The 17255-nt window shown below is 34.0% G+C and overlaps 1 pseudogene; it reads right to left on the reverse strand.

Annotated features, from left to right (window-relative positions):
* Window positions 1-6963: 6963 nt before the first annotated feature.
* Window positions 6964-7496, reverse strand: LOC126953379 (proline-rich protein 11-like; annotated as a pseudogene).
* Window positions 7497-17255: the final 9759 nt, after the last annotated feature.

Consider the following 17255-nt stretch of genomic DNA (forward strand, 5'->3'; position numbering starts at 1 on the left):
AAATGAGTAATCAATGTTATGTATGTAAAGAACTAAATTCAGGCATGTTGAGTTCATAATTTTATCTTAGTCTCAAATTCATAATGTACTTGAGAATGGACATAAAATGGTTACATTTTAAAATAATGTATAACTGTCACCAAGGGGGTGTTCACTTAACTTTGCCTACTGGAAATACCACAGGTTTCTTTGAAATTGAAAAAGGGCTGTAGATGAGGACTTAGAGGTTCAGTGATTAAATAATTTGTCGAAAGTTGCATTTCAAGGGTGACAAGGGCAGATTGGAGTTCCTAATTTTATTTTATAATGTCTGCCCTTTTGTTATATGATAATGTTTTCTTCTACCAGGCTGCTTTTCTAAAGGTGTCTGTCATATCCATTCTTCATGCAAATGCCAACATTATGCATGCAGTTATGTTTCTTCCACTTGGATGTTGCCTTCCCTTTTTGCTCATAAAGTTCTACTTTATAAAATTCCAGTCATTCCACCTCTACTAATTGTTACTTTCCCTGAACCACTAATGAACTTTGGAGCTATAGAAAACTGATTAGCACCTAAGTACTTTTTTGTTAAACTGTATGATAGTTTTATATCCCTAAATAGGTTAGGTTGTAAACTCCACTTCTAAGGCCCTGGGACACATATATGCAAAGTGTAGAATATATATTGACAGCACCGTAAATAACTGCTTATTTAATTGTCTCACTGATTCATTTAGTTATTCATGCAATCATTTCATGCATCTTGATGATTATTTCAAATTCATATTATTTGTATGTTAAAGATTATATAGAATTTCTGATTCTGGTTTATAAAGAAAATGGGGCCAAACTTACTCACTCATATTACACTACAAGAACAGAAAAAAATATATATAAAGTAATAGGTTCTTTTTGTTTGTTTGTTTGTTTGTTTGTTTTAGATATTGGACAAAAAGCAGTGTAGAACTATTACCTCTGAGAAAAAAGACGTAAGGACAATCACGTGCTTGCCTCTACCTTACTGCCTGGAGGCAGCTTCCAGACCAAAATAAAGGGAAGGGAAACCCAGAGTCAGGCACTCTTGCTAAATTAAGGAGATAGAGATTGAACTTCAGGGAAATCGGTGTGCCTAGAATTTGTGGGACAGAATCTCAGAGGGAAGGAAATTGCAAAGGGAGGGATCTCCAGACGTCCTTAGAAATCTCTCCTTGAGTCTTTTTCTAATTATTGGTTTATATGTGAATGCTACTAGTAAGCAGTAAGCGAACAGTTCCTTAAGTTCTCAAAGGGATGGGAACAATTATGTCTGCAACAGCAAGAGGAGGAAGACTTCCTCGTATATAGAGCATTGGGGTAGAGCTCAAAAATGGTATTGCCTTAGTAGTGGGATTAAATTAGTCATGTACCAAAAGTTACTCTAAACCTGTCCTAGCTAGTTTTAAAAGCAAGTCTTGAAAGAATTAAACTGATTCCAATATTTAACTACATCTCAGATAAAAATCCAATAATTTTCAAAGAAAAGAACAACAACAGCAGCAACAAAAAGAGAACCCAACAAAGTAGAATTCACAGTACTCAGCAATAAAAAAAAAAAAAAAAAAAGGTATTAGCCTTGCAAGGAAGCAGGAATGGACGAATGGATGAACCATAACCTAAAGAAAAATCAACCAACAGAAAAGACACAAAAATTACAGAGTTGATGTTGTCAGTAGACAAAGATATTAAAAGTTTATGCTTAATATAATGTAGAAAAAAATGTGAAAATTAGGAGAGAAATGGAAATATCAAATAAATCCAAATGGAATGTACAGAGACAAAAGCATAATACTTGAAATACTACTACTCTGTGTTTTTTGATATGTGCTTGAAGCTTTTCCTCCCACATATGGATATATAATTATTTTTTTAAAAAAATGCTGGAAAGAATTTTTTTTCTTTGAATTACTTTTACACCTTTGTTGAAAGTTGATTAATCATATATGTATGTTACTATTTATGGACTCCTTTCTTGTTCCATTGATGTGTGAATCTATCCTTCCTTCGACGCCACACTCTCTTGATTACTGTAGCTTTATTTTAAGATTTGAAATCAGCAAGTTTGAGTCCTTAACTTGCAATGGTGTTTCAATTTTTATAACATTGCATTGTCTTAATGCACAAATGCGAAAAAGGATATATTGCCAGACATAATTTTGGCAAGAAAATGTAATATTTCTCAGCATCCTGATACTCAGAAAACTCTGAGATTTAAAGAAAAGCTTAGTTATGTTAAAAAATATTATAAAATAGCCTTGATTGGAGTGAGAATCTTTTAAATATATATTTGCTGTTCAATTTTTTCCATACTTTTCTCTCAAGTGAAAAGAAGTTTTTTTTCAGATTCAGTTTATCTTTGAGATTTGTGAATATTATCTCTTCACTTTTAATTATTAATATATATTACAAGATGATTTTGCACCTTAGTTTTTGCTATTATTTTCGTTACTGAATGTTTCATTTAAAAATGTTGCAGTCTTATTCTAATTGTGCTCATTAAGGTATCATTCATGTATCTGCTAATTCTTACATACTCTAGGTGCTAAGAAATGAGAAAAGATCACTAGAGACAACAAAGATGATTGTAAGACAAATGGTCAAATTTCTTACATTAAATGAAATTAAAATAAGAAAATGAAACCTAAATTATGGCACAAAGTTAAACTTATGTGAAGGGAAACATTAAATGACTATGATTATCATTGTAAGACACAAAAAGAAATGTGAAATCAATGCATTTGTTTTATTCACTTTTTTATTTATTTTCACTTAAGCTTGAGCTCACATTTTATTTATATATTAAGACCTGTTTTTTGCAGCAAATATATTAAAACAAAATATATTTTCAATAAAATTTATATTTGGCCAGTTGCATTATCTATAGCAATAATGCCATGTTATATTTAAAATAATCATTTCTAATTATTCATGAATACAAAAAATGCTGTTCCCAGCACCGTGCTTTAAAATAGGAAGCCCTTATAACAACAAAAGTGTCTTCATGTTGGCTTTCTAAAAAAGAAATTCTCATCTATTTATCTTAGAAATTAAATTTGTAAGCGGAAGTACAGCCAAAGGAAAATTTTTCTTCTTAATTGTTGTTTGTTTGCTTTTTGTCATTTTATGCAACCTTCAAGTTTCTGACCTAAACTTTCAACCATCAACTTAGAGTGCTTGCTCATCTTTGAAAAGGAAAAGTGGAGTAATCAGGGCAAGATTTTTCTTCCTTCATGTTGAATATGAAGGATGTAAGATAATAATATGTTAGAATATGCTTTTCTTCTGTTATTCCCGCAGCTAAATGTGAGACTGTCAGTTTTCTGAGAGTGTATCTACATGGTAAATGTTCAGCGACCTTCAAATGTCTTTGGCCATTTTCTTTCTCTCTTAATATATTGTTTTATATTTACCCTTCTATTTAACTTCAAACTTTTTAGAAAGTTTCTTGTTTGGTTTTACCTTTAGTCTTATACTTTTTATATTCCCATAAACTTACAAGATTGATAGAGCACTAGGAATGAACAAGGGACCTTCTGGAATGCAGTGTGATAGTTAAAATATGTGAATAGACATCCGTAAGAGAAGATACAGATGTGGTTAATAAGCATAGAAAGATGTCCAACATCAGTAGTCTTCTGGAAATTCTAAATAAAAATTACATTGAGATTCCACTATGTGCACATTAGTATGAGTAAAAAAATACCAACTATTAGTAAGGAACAACTATAAACAGTAAACACTACTGGTGGGAGTGAACAATGGTACAACCATTTATGAAAAGTGCTTGATAGTTGTTTGTTAAATTCAATGCATACTTGCAATATGACCCAGGAATTTTACTGCTAGGTTTTTGTCTAAGAGAAGTAAAATGTATTCATGTGAGGATGTGTACCTGAAAGTTCACTGCTGCTTTATTCAAAATAACCAAACACTGAGAACTGTAGTATAACCATAAAGTACACTACCCCGAAATAAAAAGAAGCAAGCTACTGATATATGCAGCAAAATGGCTAAATTAGAAAAATGTGTTGAACAAATGAACCCAGGCACAAAATAATAATTAGTATATGACTTAGTATATGATTCTATATACATGAATAGGATATGATATTAAATTATAGGACAGGCCAAACAAATTTATAATTTCAGGGAGAAGTAAGATGTTACTTGTGTTGATAATGGGTTGTATCAACAGCAAAGGGACAGAGAAGATCCTTTGGGGGAAATAAAAATACTTAGTTTACATGTTGATAAGAAAGGTAAATATGTTCATCAAAGTTTACCAACCTCTACATCTAAATAGATGCATTTAATTTTGTAAAATTTATACTATTAAAGTTGAATATTTTATGATAAGCTTGATAAATGATAAGTTTGATAAAGTCATAGCATTTACAAGTTTCTTGAATGATTACAATATAAAACCAGCCATAAAAATTAGTAAAAGATGCAAGGTAGGACACATTTATACTGACATAATGGCAGTATAAATGTGTTTTTTGCAAATATTTGTATATTTGATTTCTATCACATTTTTTAATAAAACTTTATATCACATGAATAGTCAAATTACTTGGATTAAATTGATGCCATACATGGTGGTTTATAATGTAATAAACATTACAAGTGCTTTCAAAAAAATATGTTAAAAATATACAATTTCTTTATTCTCAGTGATTATTCCCTTTATTCTTACATAGTATAAATGTAGCTAGCAGGTTTTTTAAAAAATTACTTTTACTAGAAGCAGATATGTCTCATCTTCACTATCTGTTTAATTTTCCTTCATAAATGTGTTGCAAACACAAATGTGTGTCTCATAAACCGGACTGCCACTTAGGTGTCAAATATTGACCCTGGGTATGCTTTCCAATCTGGTGACTTTCCAGGAACACTCTATTTGGCATCTCAGCCATGTTTCTCTGTGAAAAATAGGCATTTCTGGGAAGTTTCTAAATTGTCTTTTTAGCCTAAATGAACCAGAGGATATTTCAAGGATATCATGTATATATAGCTCTTCATGTCAAACTAGAAAGTTCAGTGAAGGTCTGAAATTTCTTCTTTCCTATCCTTAAGATGCTGCTGTCCTCATTCTTGAAACTGCAGAGGGTATATCCACATGAAAGCTAATCCTGTGCCTTCAGTCACACATCACTGTAATCAGAGTTCCTCTTCTTCTTCAATACTGAGAGCATATGTGATAGGCATCATGGCTGAAACTACAGCTGTAGTGTCCACTGCTAAGCAGACATGTCTGGTAAAGGGAGGACTCCCAGAAATACAGCACTTGTCGACTTTGCGGGAGACTGACTGATAAGATTGCTAAATAAAATATAGGATGTCCAGTTAAATGTGAATCTTAGATAAATGAATGAATGATTTTCAGTATAAATATGTCCCATGCAACATTTAGGACATATTTACTGTGATGCTTAATACTGAATGTCAACTTGATTAGACTGAAAGAATGCAAAGTATTGATCCTGGGTGGGTCTGTGAGGATGTTGTCAAAAGAGATTAACATTTGAGTCAGTGGGCTGGGAAAGGCAGACCCACTCTTAAGTGGGGTGGGCACCATCTAATCAGCTGCCAGTTTGGCCGGAATATAAAGCAGGCAGAAAAATGTAAAAAGCCTAGACTGACTTAGCCTCCCAGCCTACATCTTTCTCCCATGCTGGATATTTTCTGCCCTTGAACATCGAACTCCAAGGTCTTCAGCTTTGGGACACAGACTGACTTCCTTGCCCCTCAGCTTGCAGACAGCCTATAGTGGAATACTGTGATCATGTGAGTTAATACTACTTAATAAAATCCTAGGAGTTTTATTAAGTTTAATAAACTAATAGGAGATATATATCTCTCCTATAGGATATATATATATATATATATTACATGTTATAAGGATATATATTATATATAAGGATTATACATAACAAGGATATCTATTATCTATTTTATATATTATATGTTATATATATTATATGTTTTTATATATATTCATTCTGTCCCTCTAGAGAACCCTGACTAATACACTTACACTAAAGGAAATTGTTGCTTAATGGGACAAATTTATACTTAAAAAGTTTTCGCTATTTATCTAAAATTCAAACTCATTTGCATATCTTTCATTCTTATTTGCTAAATCTGGTAACTCTAGACTGGCAGGATAAAAGAAAATCCAGTAAGATGTATATTATTACTTTTTAAAGAATACATGGGTTGTTGAGGAAAGGGGACTAGGTCTCACAGTGAAGCCACTATGAACTTCAGAGGCGTTGTGGTAAATATAATATTCATGTAGAAATCTTTATAAAAATTTTATTTAGTTTCCTGAATGTGGACAGCAGATATAAAATTAAGGAGTATCTTAGATTTCAGTAAGCCAGATATCACCAAGTTGCTAGAAATGATACAGTCTAATTTTGAAAATTATGTTAGGTCTTTTGTTTGAAATCCTTCTGGAAAACAGTTGCATCAGGATAAGGAATAGTTTTACCTCTTAATTGTTTACAAAACAATTAAAGAAATAAAATCTAGCAGGTCTTTTTTTGTTGATCAAGTTTGTAGCAATATATGCATAAGCCTTACAGCTGAAATACTTTGTAATTACCCATGAATATCTAGGATGAACAGGAACCAGGCTATTTTCTTAATGTCATAATGTACCTATCCAGTACAAACTAGAGTTATCTGGTCAAATTTGAACCATATCTCTAACCTAAATTGGATTATTCCAGGATAAACATTACTTTGGAGATGACATTTTCCCATCTGGTTGTCTTACTGATCATGAAAATTAGAAAATATCCCAATATCCACTTTATTATCACAGTAAATTTGGGCTCCATGCCTACTCTAATTATTGAAATGGCATTATTATAAAATATTTCTGCACAAAGGATTTGAGTGGTTTTATCTGTATACTTTATGGATCATCACATGGAGTCAGGCAGAGATGGCACCTGTTTCATTCACTAAAGCTATTGTAGAAAGTGGCACTGTGTGAGCTGGGCTTCTAGGGTGAGCCTGCTGTAACTTTCTCCTCAAGGGGCAGGTTATTACTGGGATCAGTCCAGTTTCTGTTTCCCTGTTTTCTGTATTGGTAAGAGAGGTTCTACCTGGGCTCCTCTCTACATCGACTTTTGTCAGCAGTTTCTTCCCATCTATCTGGCTTTTGCTAGGAGTAATTAAGACATTTGTAACTTGAGCTGCTAACACTATAGTTAGGTTTTAGGACAACATACTGCAGGTTCGGGACAGTAACTAGTGGATTTCATACCTTTGGTGAGGGTACAGGCTTGCCCTTCCGTTGAAATTCTGTGTCTTCTTTAATGTCACAATCAGTAGATTTTAACTGTAATCTGTATGGGTCCATCTTTTACTAATGATCCAGCCTGAAATGCTTTAGTGAGATTGCATTTCCTGAGGTAGCATGGTAGTGGAGGTGTGGTAGATGTAGGCGGAGGGTGAGGAGGAAAAAGAGGAGGAGGAAGCTGGCTGGCTGGCTGGCTGGAGCAGTGTGGAAGGAAGTGCAGCTCAGCCTTCTGCAGCAGGTAGTTAGAGCACAGACAGGCACATTTATAAGTTTACCACTCTTGTGGCACGCTTGACCACAGCTTAGCAGGAAGAATTTTCTGGAAAAGTCTTGATTTGTAGCCTCATTACTCTAATCTCTGTTTCTGCGATCACATTGTGCCTCCTCTTTTTCATGTGTGTTAAAGTTGAATTCAAAAATTAAAAAAAAATTATCATAACAGACAACCAGTGAGCAGTCACCATTTTGGCATCTCTGAGTCAAAACTTAAACGTAATAATGTTACAGACATGATTGAAGCACCTGAACTCATACAAGGTCGTTTGTGTATAGACCTTGATTGTCACTATTGTTTGGATACAACCAGAGAGAAAGAATGCATAGGACAATGTTATCATCTTCCCCTTTGGGTTTTTCTTATGCAAAATTACCTTGAAGTACAGTTGCACTTAAAACTTCCTGTACAGATTAATGCAGGAAAGTTGGGACATTTGGAGATTAGTTGAATAAAAATAGAACTTCAGTAGAGTTGGAATAAATGAAAACTTTCAAATCCAAAGAGATTTTTTACAGATATGCAATAGTTTACAAATTATTGTATTTGGAAGCAAATACTTAAACATTGGCTAAGGAGATGCACAAAGGAATCTGCTTCCCTTTCCAAAAGACAGACTGAAAATACCAGCAGAGATTATATTGCAGAATTTAAGAGTAGGATATCAATGGGCAATGATTTAATATTTTTCTCCTTCTGTTGTTCACCTCCTTGGAAATATGTGTGAGATTGGATTAAAAAAAAAAGAAAGAAAGAAATGTAAAACGCACACACACACACACACACACACACACACAAACAGGACAGCTATCAGTTCACAAAGACAAACGTACACTACAAATACTTAGCATCTTGTCATTAATTGTCACACTGTTGCTTTTGGACATTCTTGATTAGAGGAAAGGAAGTTGAAGTCTAGCCTGGCAATGAGAGTATTTTCGTTGCAAATCTACAACTTTATGGCTATATTTTTGGAGAATACACTATTTTATAATATCTAAAGCAAAACATAAAAAGTGTTTCTACAGAAAATTGAAACTAACCAAGGTCTCCACTTAGAGGAAAGAGCTCACAGCCTCCTCAATCATACTCTCTCACATTGTAAACATTGTTTTTTGGAAAAGAACATTCTTATGTGATATAATAAAAATGAAATTCATTGGATCTTCTAAAAAATGTTTAAATACTTAAGAAAAAGAGAAAAATCAATGTGGAGAAAGTGGCCATTTTTTAAAAATCCATTCTTTTGGAAGTGCACTTATATTAGAAATTTCCAGGCAAAATAAGATGAATAAAAAATGAAGTCAGTGAAACCTGCCTTCAGTATTCTTTCTCTCAACTTTTAGCATCATTATCCTACTTCATGTTGTTCAAGCTCTAGTTTTAACATTTTTTTCTTGTACCTTCCTAGGAAAAACTTTTTGTACCTTGAGGTAGTTCAACAAGCATAGAAGACTTATCAATCTTTTTCTTCTAATTGAATAAACCAAGCAAATTTAGCTTCTTTTGATATAGATTGTCTTTCAGTAAGCTAGAAAAGACCCCCCTTTCTAGCAGGTATTAATATTTGAGAATAGGAAAATATGTCTTTTTCATATCATTTCTTACAGAAATAAAATTTATGCTAAGGCAGAGAAAATAAAGTATGTAGGCTATGGTGAGGCGGGCTGTAGGAATTACCACAGGTCAGAAAAGATACAGCAGGGCTACAGAAGGATAAAGAGTTTGACTTCCAGAGTCTAATCTACACTGTTTATTGTCTCTATTCTTTGAAATTTGAGACTGGAGCAAATTCTGGAGGATGTGTGCCATAGCTTGGCTTTGACTTCCTCATGCTCAAATAAATGTATTTTATTTTCTTTATATCAGTCACCCACAACCATAATGATAATTTTGGTCTTATTATCTCCAAATTACATCACCACTGAAATATCAGTGGTTTTTTTTTTTTTTTTTTTTTTTTTTTTTGAGACTGAGTCTCACTCTGTCGCCCAGGCTGGAGTGCAGTGCAACGATCTGGGCTCACTGCAAGCTCTGCCTCCCGTGTTCACGCCATTCTCCTGGCTCAGCCTCCCGAGTAGCTGGGACTACAGGCGCCCGCCACCACGTCCAGCTAATTTTTTGTATTTTTAGAAGAGAGAGGGTTTCACCGTATTAGCCAGGATGGTCTCGATCTCCTGACCTCGTGATCCACCTGCCTGGGCCTCCCAAAGTGCTGGGATGACAGGCATGAGCCACCATGCCTGGCCTGAAATCTCAGTTTTAAGCATTCTATTTTCTAACCATAATTCCTAGCTTTTCTACTAATTTTTTGTGCCATTTTAACAATCCTTTATCTATACGATATTGTCTCCTACTTCATTAAAATATATATATAAACAATTGGTTATGAATTTCTTTATAGTCTTAATACCAACTCTGTTAATCTTCCTGTATCTGTACTCAAGATCCATACTTCTACCTAAGGCCCAAACTCCTTTGCTTGGGACCCCATCTCCTTTTGTCTTCTCTAGTTCTTTCTGCAAATGGTCCATTATTTCCCTGGAGACATCATTGTGCTTCCTCTTGGATGTTTCTCATCATCAAATAAAAATGTTTTATCAAATATATAAAAAGTTTACGAACCAACGAACCTAAAACTAAACAAAAGTAGACTCCATGTTCATCCATTTCCCCTTCAGCTACTATTTTATTTCTGGGTAACTCATCGTATTAAAACACTTAATATTTTTTAGAATTTCTATTACCAAGTGCTCACCTATCACTTTTTCAACCCACTGTTAGCAGGTTACTTTTACCAACACTCTATGGAAATTATTGTTGTTTGAATTAAAGATGACCTGAAAGTTTCTTAAGATCGCTTCAAAGATCATTGACTCCTCTTTGAAATTATTATGGTTGATCCCTTTCTCCTTTTTGAAAAGCTGTCTTCTTGTCTTCCAGTAATTTCTGTGCTACTACCTCTTCTGATGTTGCTTCCTGTTTGGTCTTCTCTGTCTCCCTTGCTAGCTTTTATATTCTTTGGCATCCAACTGTTGGACTGTCTCAATATCCTGTTTTGGTTCCCATCTCTTCTCAACTACACACACTCCATGGTGATTTCCTTCAGTCCATGGTTTAAGTGTGGTCCCTAAAGCAATTCCTCCAAAGTTAAAATTTTCATCTTTCACTTCTTCACTAAATTGCAGACTTAGTTGTTCAAATTGCTAGTGCTTTGATGTTATGCCAAGTAAACTTTTCAAAATTGTCATGTCCCAAACAGAACTCTCCTTTTTAATACAAATATCTTCATGAATTTCCATCTATTTTTGCTACTATTTTCTGAGTCCAAGCTACTTTCGTTTTTTACCAGGAATGCATAGTCTCTCCTAATTTCTCATCCTCTTCTAATCTTATCCTTCTATTATCTATAGTATTTTCTTAAGTTATTTTTAATATCAAGAATTTTATTTCCAAGAAATAGTTATTATAATACTTTTATGCATATATCATCTCATTTACTACATTGTCTTTTTACAGGTACCTATTTATTTCAAAAATTTATTTTAAATAAATGTCTGTGATAATAATACCTATATCAAATTTAAATCTGCTACTATTTGATAGTTAGACGGGACAATTGTTTAGTATACTTATGTTAAACTTAGGTTTTGGGTGACCAAATCAACAGACATAACTTACATTTAATTTAAGCATAACACAATCTTCATATCAATAATATGAATATCAACATGTACTGAAAAACAAACCTAACCTTAAGTTAAGAAAGTAGATTGGATACTGACATAGGTGATTTGCTATAAAATTTCTCAGAACTTTAAAAAGAGAATATGTTAAAATATAACCAAAAGAACTGAAGGCAGGAACTCAGACATATTTGCACACTCACGGTTATAGCAACATTATTTAAATAGCTAAAAAGTGGAAACAACGGAAATGGCTATTGGTGGATGAATAGATAAACAAACTTGATATGTACAGGCAGTTAAGATTATTAAACCTTAAAAAATGAGTAAGCTCTGACACATGGTACAACATAGATGAACTCAGAACAATAATGAGTGAAATAAGCCAAACACAAAAACACATGTAATGTATGATTCTATTTATATGAGGCGCCTAGCTTGATGAAATTTATAGAGACAAAATGTAGAATGATAGTTGCCAGGACTTGGGGCAGAGGAGAATGGGAAATTGTTTTTTAAAGGGTATAGAGTTTCAGTTTTGCAAAACGAAAAGATTTCTAGATATTGGTTGCAGAACAATGTGAATGTACTCAACACTGTGGAACTGCACACTTAATGATCAAGATGGAAAACTTTTTGTTGTGTGTATATTACCATAATTTATATGTATATTATATATTTATATGTTTCTCTCTTTCTAAATATATATCTCAATACTTCACTTGGTGAGACATGCTAATTTTTGTAGTACAAACATCTGCTGTAATTTATTTAGTGGAGAATTAAAGGGTTCATTTCATCTTTACTCCTGAGGTAGAATTCACATTCCACCCCAGAAGCTGTGAGAACTGTGCAGATTAGAATGTAAATGAAGAAGATTCAGTCAAAGTACACCAAGCTATTTATCAAATTTTAAGTGGACTAAGGAATCAAAGTGGGAAACTTTTTCTAATGGGAGAAGACATTGGGAGAGACTGTGTAGCAGCCAGGAGAACACTGTGCAAGCAACAGATCAGCCAATCTGGGTATATCTAGCTTTTAAAAACTAAAATATGAAAGTTCTTTTCCTTAAGTGTGGAAATTCAGCTTGCTTTTTTTCTTATTGTTCTCTCAATGTTACTGAATCTTTTTTCATAAAAAACTGGCACAGTGCAGAGTGATTGACTTGGTGAAGGATTTGTAACAGTGTCCCTAGGGAATGATATGTCTGAACTGTCTCTTGCATGGTCTTGAAAATTCAGCCTGGGGTGACGACTCCACTCCACCCATGTAAATATTCAGATGGTGAAATTCTGCAGAATCACGCAGTGACAGAGAGGTCTTTCAGTGAAGGATGGAACTGAAAAGACTCACTTGTTGGAGACCATAAAACCACTGCTTTTGACTGTCCCTCTGGAATCAGGAAAATGTGGGGGTGTAATACAGGTGCCATACTGTCATGCACTTAAGACATCAAAACTACTTTGCCTTCCAACTTGAACTGGGAATTCTGGGCTTGGCAGATGGATGCCTCACTCTGATACGCAAGGTGAATGATTTTTCTATGTGCCAGCTGAGATTAAGACTGTTTAGGAAAGGGAACAAAGAATCTCTGATTCTTGTTTTTCTGGATCGCCCTCCATGTAAACATAGAGCCCTATTCTTCCATGAGCTTCTTGAAGGCAAGTATGTCTTGTATTATGATGTTCCCCTTCACCCCTTCACCTTCTACTCAGCCCCCAGGATTGTTATATTGGAGTGTGTGTAAATGATTGGAAGGAAAAGTAGCAGAAGCACATAGAAATGTAGAGAGATGAGGAGAATGCTCCCCATTAGTTGGTAATGGACTAAGATCCTCTTTGTTCACTAGACCAGAGAAGGGAGCTTTCATTTACATCCACGTTTTGTTTCATAGTAGCTGTGTGCCAGCTTCTGTTCTTTAAATTCTCTAAGCTTCAGACTTGGGGTTCATAAAAGAGTATATCTACTCCATAATTTAGATGCTCAAACAAGATAATGTAAAGAAAATTATTTGATAAAGCTCTCTACAAATTTAAAGTATTATTATATAACCCACATTAGATGTTACCTAAATGTTATAGCTTTATCCCTTTGTAGATTGACATATCTTTCTAAGTTAAGTGCTGGGACAAAACGTCATTCCTTCCAGGACAGTCATGTAGTCTTCCAACTTTATTAAATGTTAATAGAGATTAATAGAGATAGGTAGTATATTGGTGAGATTTATCCATATCTAGTGAGCTATCTCAAGACTTGAAAAATACAAGTATGTATGCAGTATAAGGAGAAGAGGTTTGACAAAAGATTCTTTTATAAAAATGACAGAATTATGTCAAAGTTCACCTAACTGAAGTGAAAAACTATATTAGATGTTAATGTGTCTGAAAGCAATTTTAAAATACATTCAGAAATACTTTTATGAAAAACAAAATGAAAACAGACTGGGAGCAGGTTTCAAAGAGCGGAAATATTATTTTGTGAGCAAACTGTAAAAGAAGAGCATACGTTTAATTACTTACATATTTTGGAAAACTAGCAAGATAGACTGCAAGGAATGCTGCTAGGACTTAGAGCCCTTCAGCAGCTGTTGGTTTCCCATTGATTCTTTCATGGGATTTCCTTGTGTAACCCTCCACTCACTAATGTATTTGTAAACACTATTAAATCCTAAATTATATACAGGTCTTTCTTCCCCATTACGGAGAACGGGCCTCAATGGGGAGCTGAGTTTATTATTAATGTATCCAGTTTTCTCTCTCCCTCTGAAAATAATAAGTAATGGCTAATGTAGAAAAAAAACATTTCCTGCACTTAATGAGTCCCTGTCCGTCGATAATGTTAAATTAACTGTTGACTCAGTTTGAGACCCCCAAGCACATAGTATTTGTTAACTCTTGAAAGTTTTCAAAGCGATTTCTCGGATTTTTTTTTTTTTATCTCTCACCCTTTCCTTTCCTTTTCTTTCCTTTCCTTTTCCTTTCCTTTCCTGTCCTGTCCTGTCCTGTCCTGTCCTGTCCTGTCCTGTCCTCTCCTCTCCTTTTCTCTCCTCTCTTTTCTTTTCTCTCATCTCATTTTTTCTTTCTTTCTTTGTTTACAAAGCAGGCACATATACTCTTGTCCTCATATTTCAAATGAAGAACCTAAGGCTCAGGAAATATATATGACTTTACTCCCTAAGGGCACGTAACTTAGATTGAGAAAACATCATCAAGAATATTTTATTTATTCATTCATGGATTAGAGAATCCCATAGATGCCTGGGACTGTGCTAAGTACTAGACAAGGTGTGGTGAACTGGAAAGATAGAGGCCTCATCCTCCCCCATAGATGCCTGGGACTGTTCTAAGCACTGAAGGGAGAGTGGTGGCCTCATCCTCCAGCAGCCTAGAATAGCAAATGAGCAATGAGCAAGTAACTGAGAAGTTAAGAAAAATTGTGAAGGATGTTGCAAAATACATTTTAAATGAATGACAATGGGACAAAATTAGGGCTATCAAAGTTACCTTTCAGAAATGATGTTTAAGTTGTGACCTAAAGAAAATAAGTTAGATAAAAAGTGAATATGGAGAGAGAGTAAGTCTAAGGTAGCAGAAAGAGATAGAGAATAATGAAGACCAGCAAATGGGCAGGGGCAGTTTTTTAAAACATCATTATGCTATGGTGATAATTGTTTTCTTTATCTTGACAATAGTGAAAAAGATTGTGGTTAGATTTAAATAAAGAAATAATGTGTGTGTTTCTTAAAAAAGAATACTATGGCTTTAAGGTGGAATTGGTCTCCAATGGAGAGGAGTGAACAAAAAGGTAGATAGTGAGAAATTCACTGCAGCGATTGAAATTACAGATTGCAGTGGTCTAAGAATGGAAGAATGAAATTCATGGTCCTCACTGGAAAGGACCTTGTTGTGAAGCTTAACTTTGCAGATAGGAGGGTGCTATGACAGGTGACTTTTACCCTGGAATGTGTGTTTAGTGTGGTGTTTTGGATAGATGACTCTTACAGTAGTATCTGGAAAGTTAAATCAGGACTTGATTTGAATAATTGTGCCAATTGGAGTTTAAGTTCAAGGTTATACAACAAATAGATAGCACAGTTGAAATCTTGACGTCAAATTTAATGTTATTGCCACTAAACCAAGGCACCTGTTAATATATAATTATTGTTATACTAATTGTATAACACTAATATATATAAATACTAATATTAATATTGAATAATATTGATATTGATATAAATATCAACTCTTTCTTAGATGCTAAGTTTTAGTGTGTATGCATCATCTTATGTATTTCTCACACACACTTAGAGGTGTAACAGTCATTGGTCTTCCAGGCTCCCAGCCCAGCAGGCCCATGTCACTTTAGAATGGCCCTCACCTACTAGTCCCAATCTCTGCTTGAAGTTGGAACTTGGCTGCTTTTTTTCCTTTATCCTGCAAAACTCTTTTATTCACCTTGTCCTAGGAGACACTCCCTTAGAGGTTTCCTCTGATTTAATAACTTGAATAAAGTACTCATTCCGTGGCAGTTTGAGTCTTGGAGAATTTGAGGGATTGATTAAACACATGCTGTTGAATTATATTACTACTTTATTATGTGAAAGCAGAGCTCATAGACAATAGCCTGTGGGTCACATGCAGCCACTCCATGGAGAAGGCAATGGAAGTGCAGAGAAGGAAGATAATTTAAAGCAAAGAAAACAAAACAAACCCTCCACCCACAAAAAAATGCAAAAACTAATGAAGTTATTTCTGATGACAGAAACTATAATCTTTCTACTATCTCACCCTACTTTTATATCCTCTTACAAATATATGTTAAGGTGTAACATATTTTAGAAAAAATTTAAGTTTCAGTTTAAAAATGGAAAGCTTCAATTTTGCAAAAAAAAAAAAAAAAGGTAATTTGTCTTAAATGCTTTATTCTCATTCAGACTGGATTACTGAAGAAAAAGAAAATGTTTAGAAACTATACTTTGTGAAAATAAATTTTGTATTCATTATAGCAAAAAGAGTGAGAAATCATCCAAAACAACTCAATCTTTCCATTTTCATGCTAATTAAGATGGTAATAAAATAGAGTATTAACCCTTGCTTATATAACTTGGCTCCTATAGGAAGGCAAGATTTTGAATGTTAGGTAAACCATATTTGCCCTGCAGCTTTTTCACAAAATATCCCTCTAACTGGTGATGTCATTCTGCAATTCACACACAGTGTTTACCTTAAATTATTCTCACTTTCTATTGAGGTGCTGACTACTCACCATTAAATTAGTTTTGGCTCTTTAAACTCAACATCATTATATAGGAAACATTGACTCTTGCTTAGAGGTCAAAGTACAAAAATAATTTGGCTCCTGTGCATGTGCCCAAGATAATTAGCTATAAATAAACTTCATCATCTCTTTGATTTGCAAAGAGTAATCATAGCAGGGGTCTCAAAAGCATGGTGCAGTCAAGTAAAGTTGAGCAATGTTTGTCTTGTGCAGAGATGCCAGGCCTGGAAAGGGTGTGGGCTAAAATCCAACCAACACTCAGCCTGCAGGTGCCCAGCGAGAGTAAATTTTTCCAGTGTATCTAAAATCTTGCATAGTCTGAGTGAGGCTGATGAGCTATATGACCTTGGCAATACTTTCAAACTCTTTTGAGTCTCAATTTCTAAAACTACAAAATGGAAATAGCAATATATAGACCTCATAATGCATATTTATGTAATTATAAATTATATATTCAGGGAAACACATGTGATTTGTTCATAATTTTAGTGAAATTTGAAGTTTCCCCAAATGTACTCTGATCTCTTCCCTTGAGCAAATATTATTCCCCGTTAAGATTTTTTTAGTAAAATATTATTACCTGATAATTGTTCCTTAGTGTATTAAGTTCTCCTGCAAATTCGTTAAAATTGATTCCATTTTAAAAATTTTATATTGGCAAATGCTGGTATCATTAATAATTTAT

Source organism: Macaca thibetana, chromosome 4 (genome assembly GCF_024542745.1).
Source record: "Macaca thibetana thibetana isolate TM-01 chromosome 4, ASM2454274v1, whole genome shotgun sequence".
NCBI classification, from domain to species: domain Eukaryota; kingdom Metazoa; phylum Chordata; class Mammalia; order Primates; family Cercopithecidae; genus Macaca; species Macaca thibetana.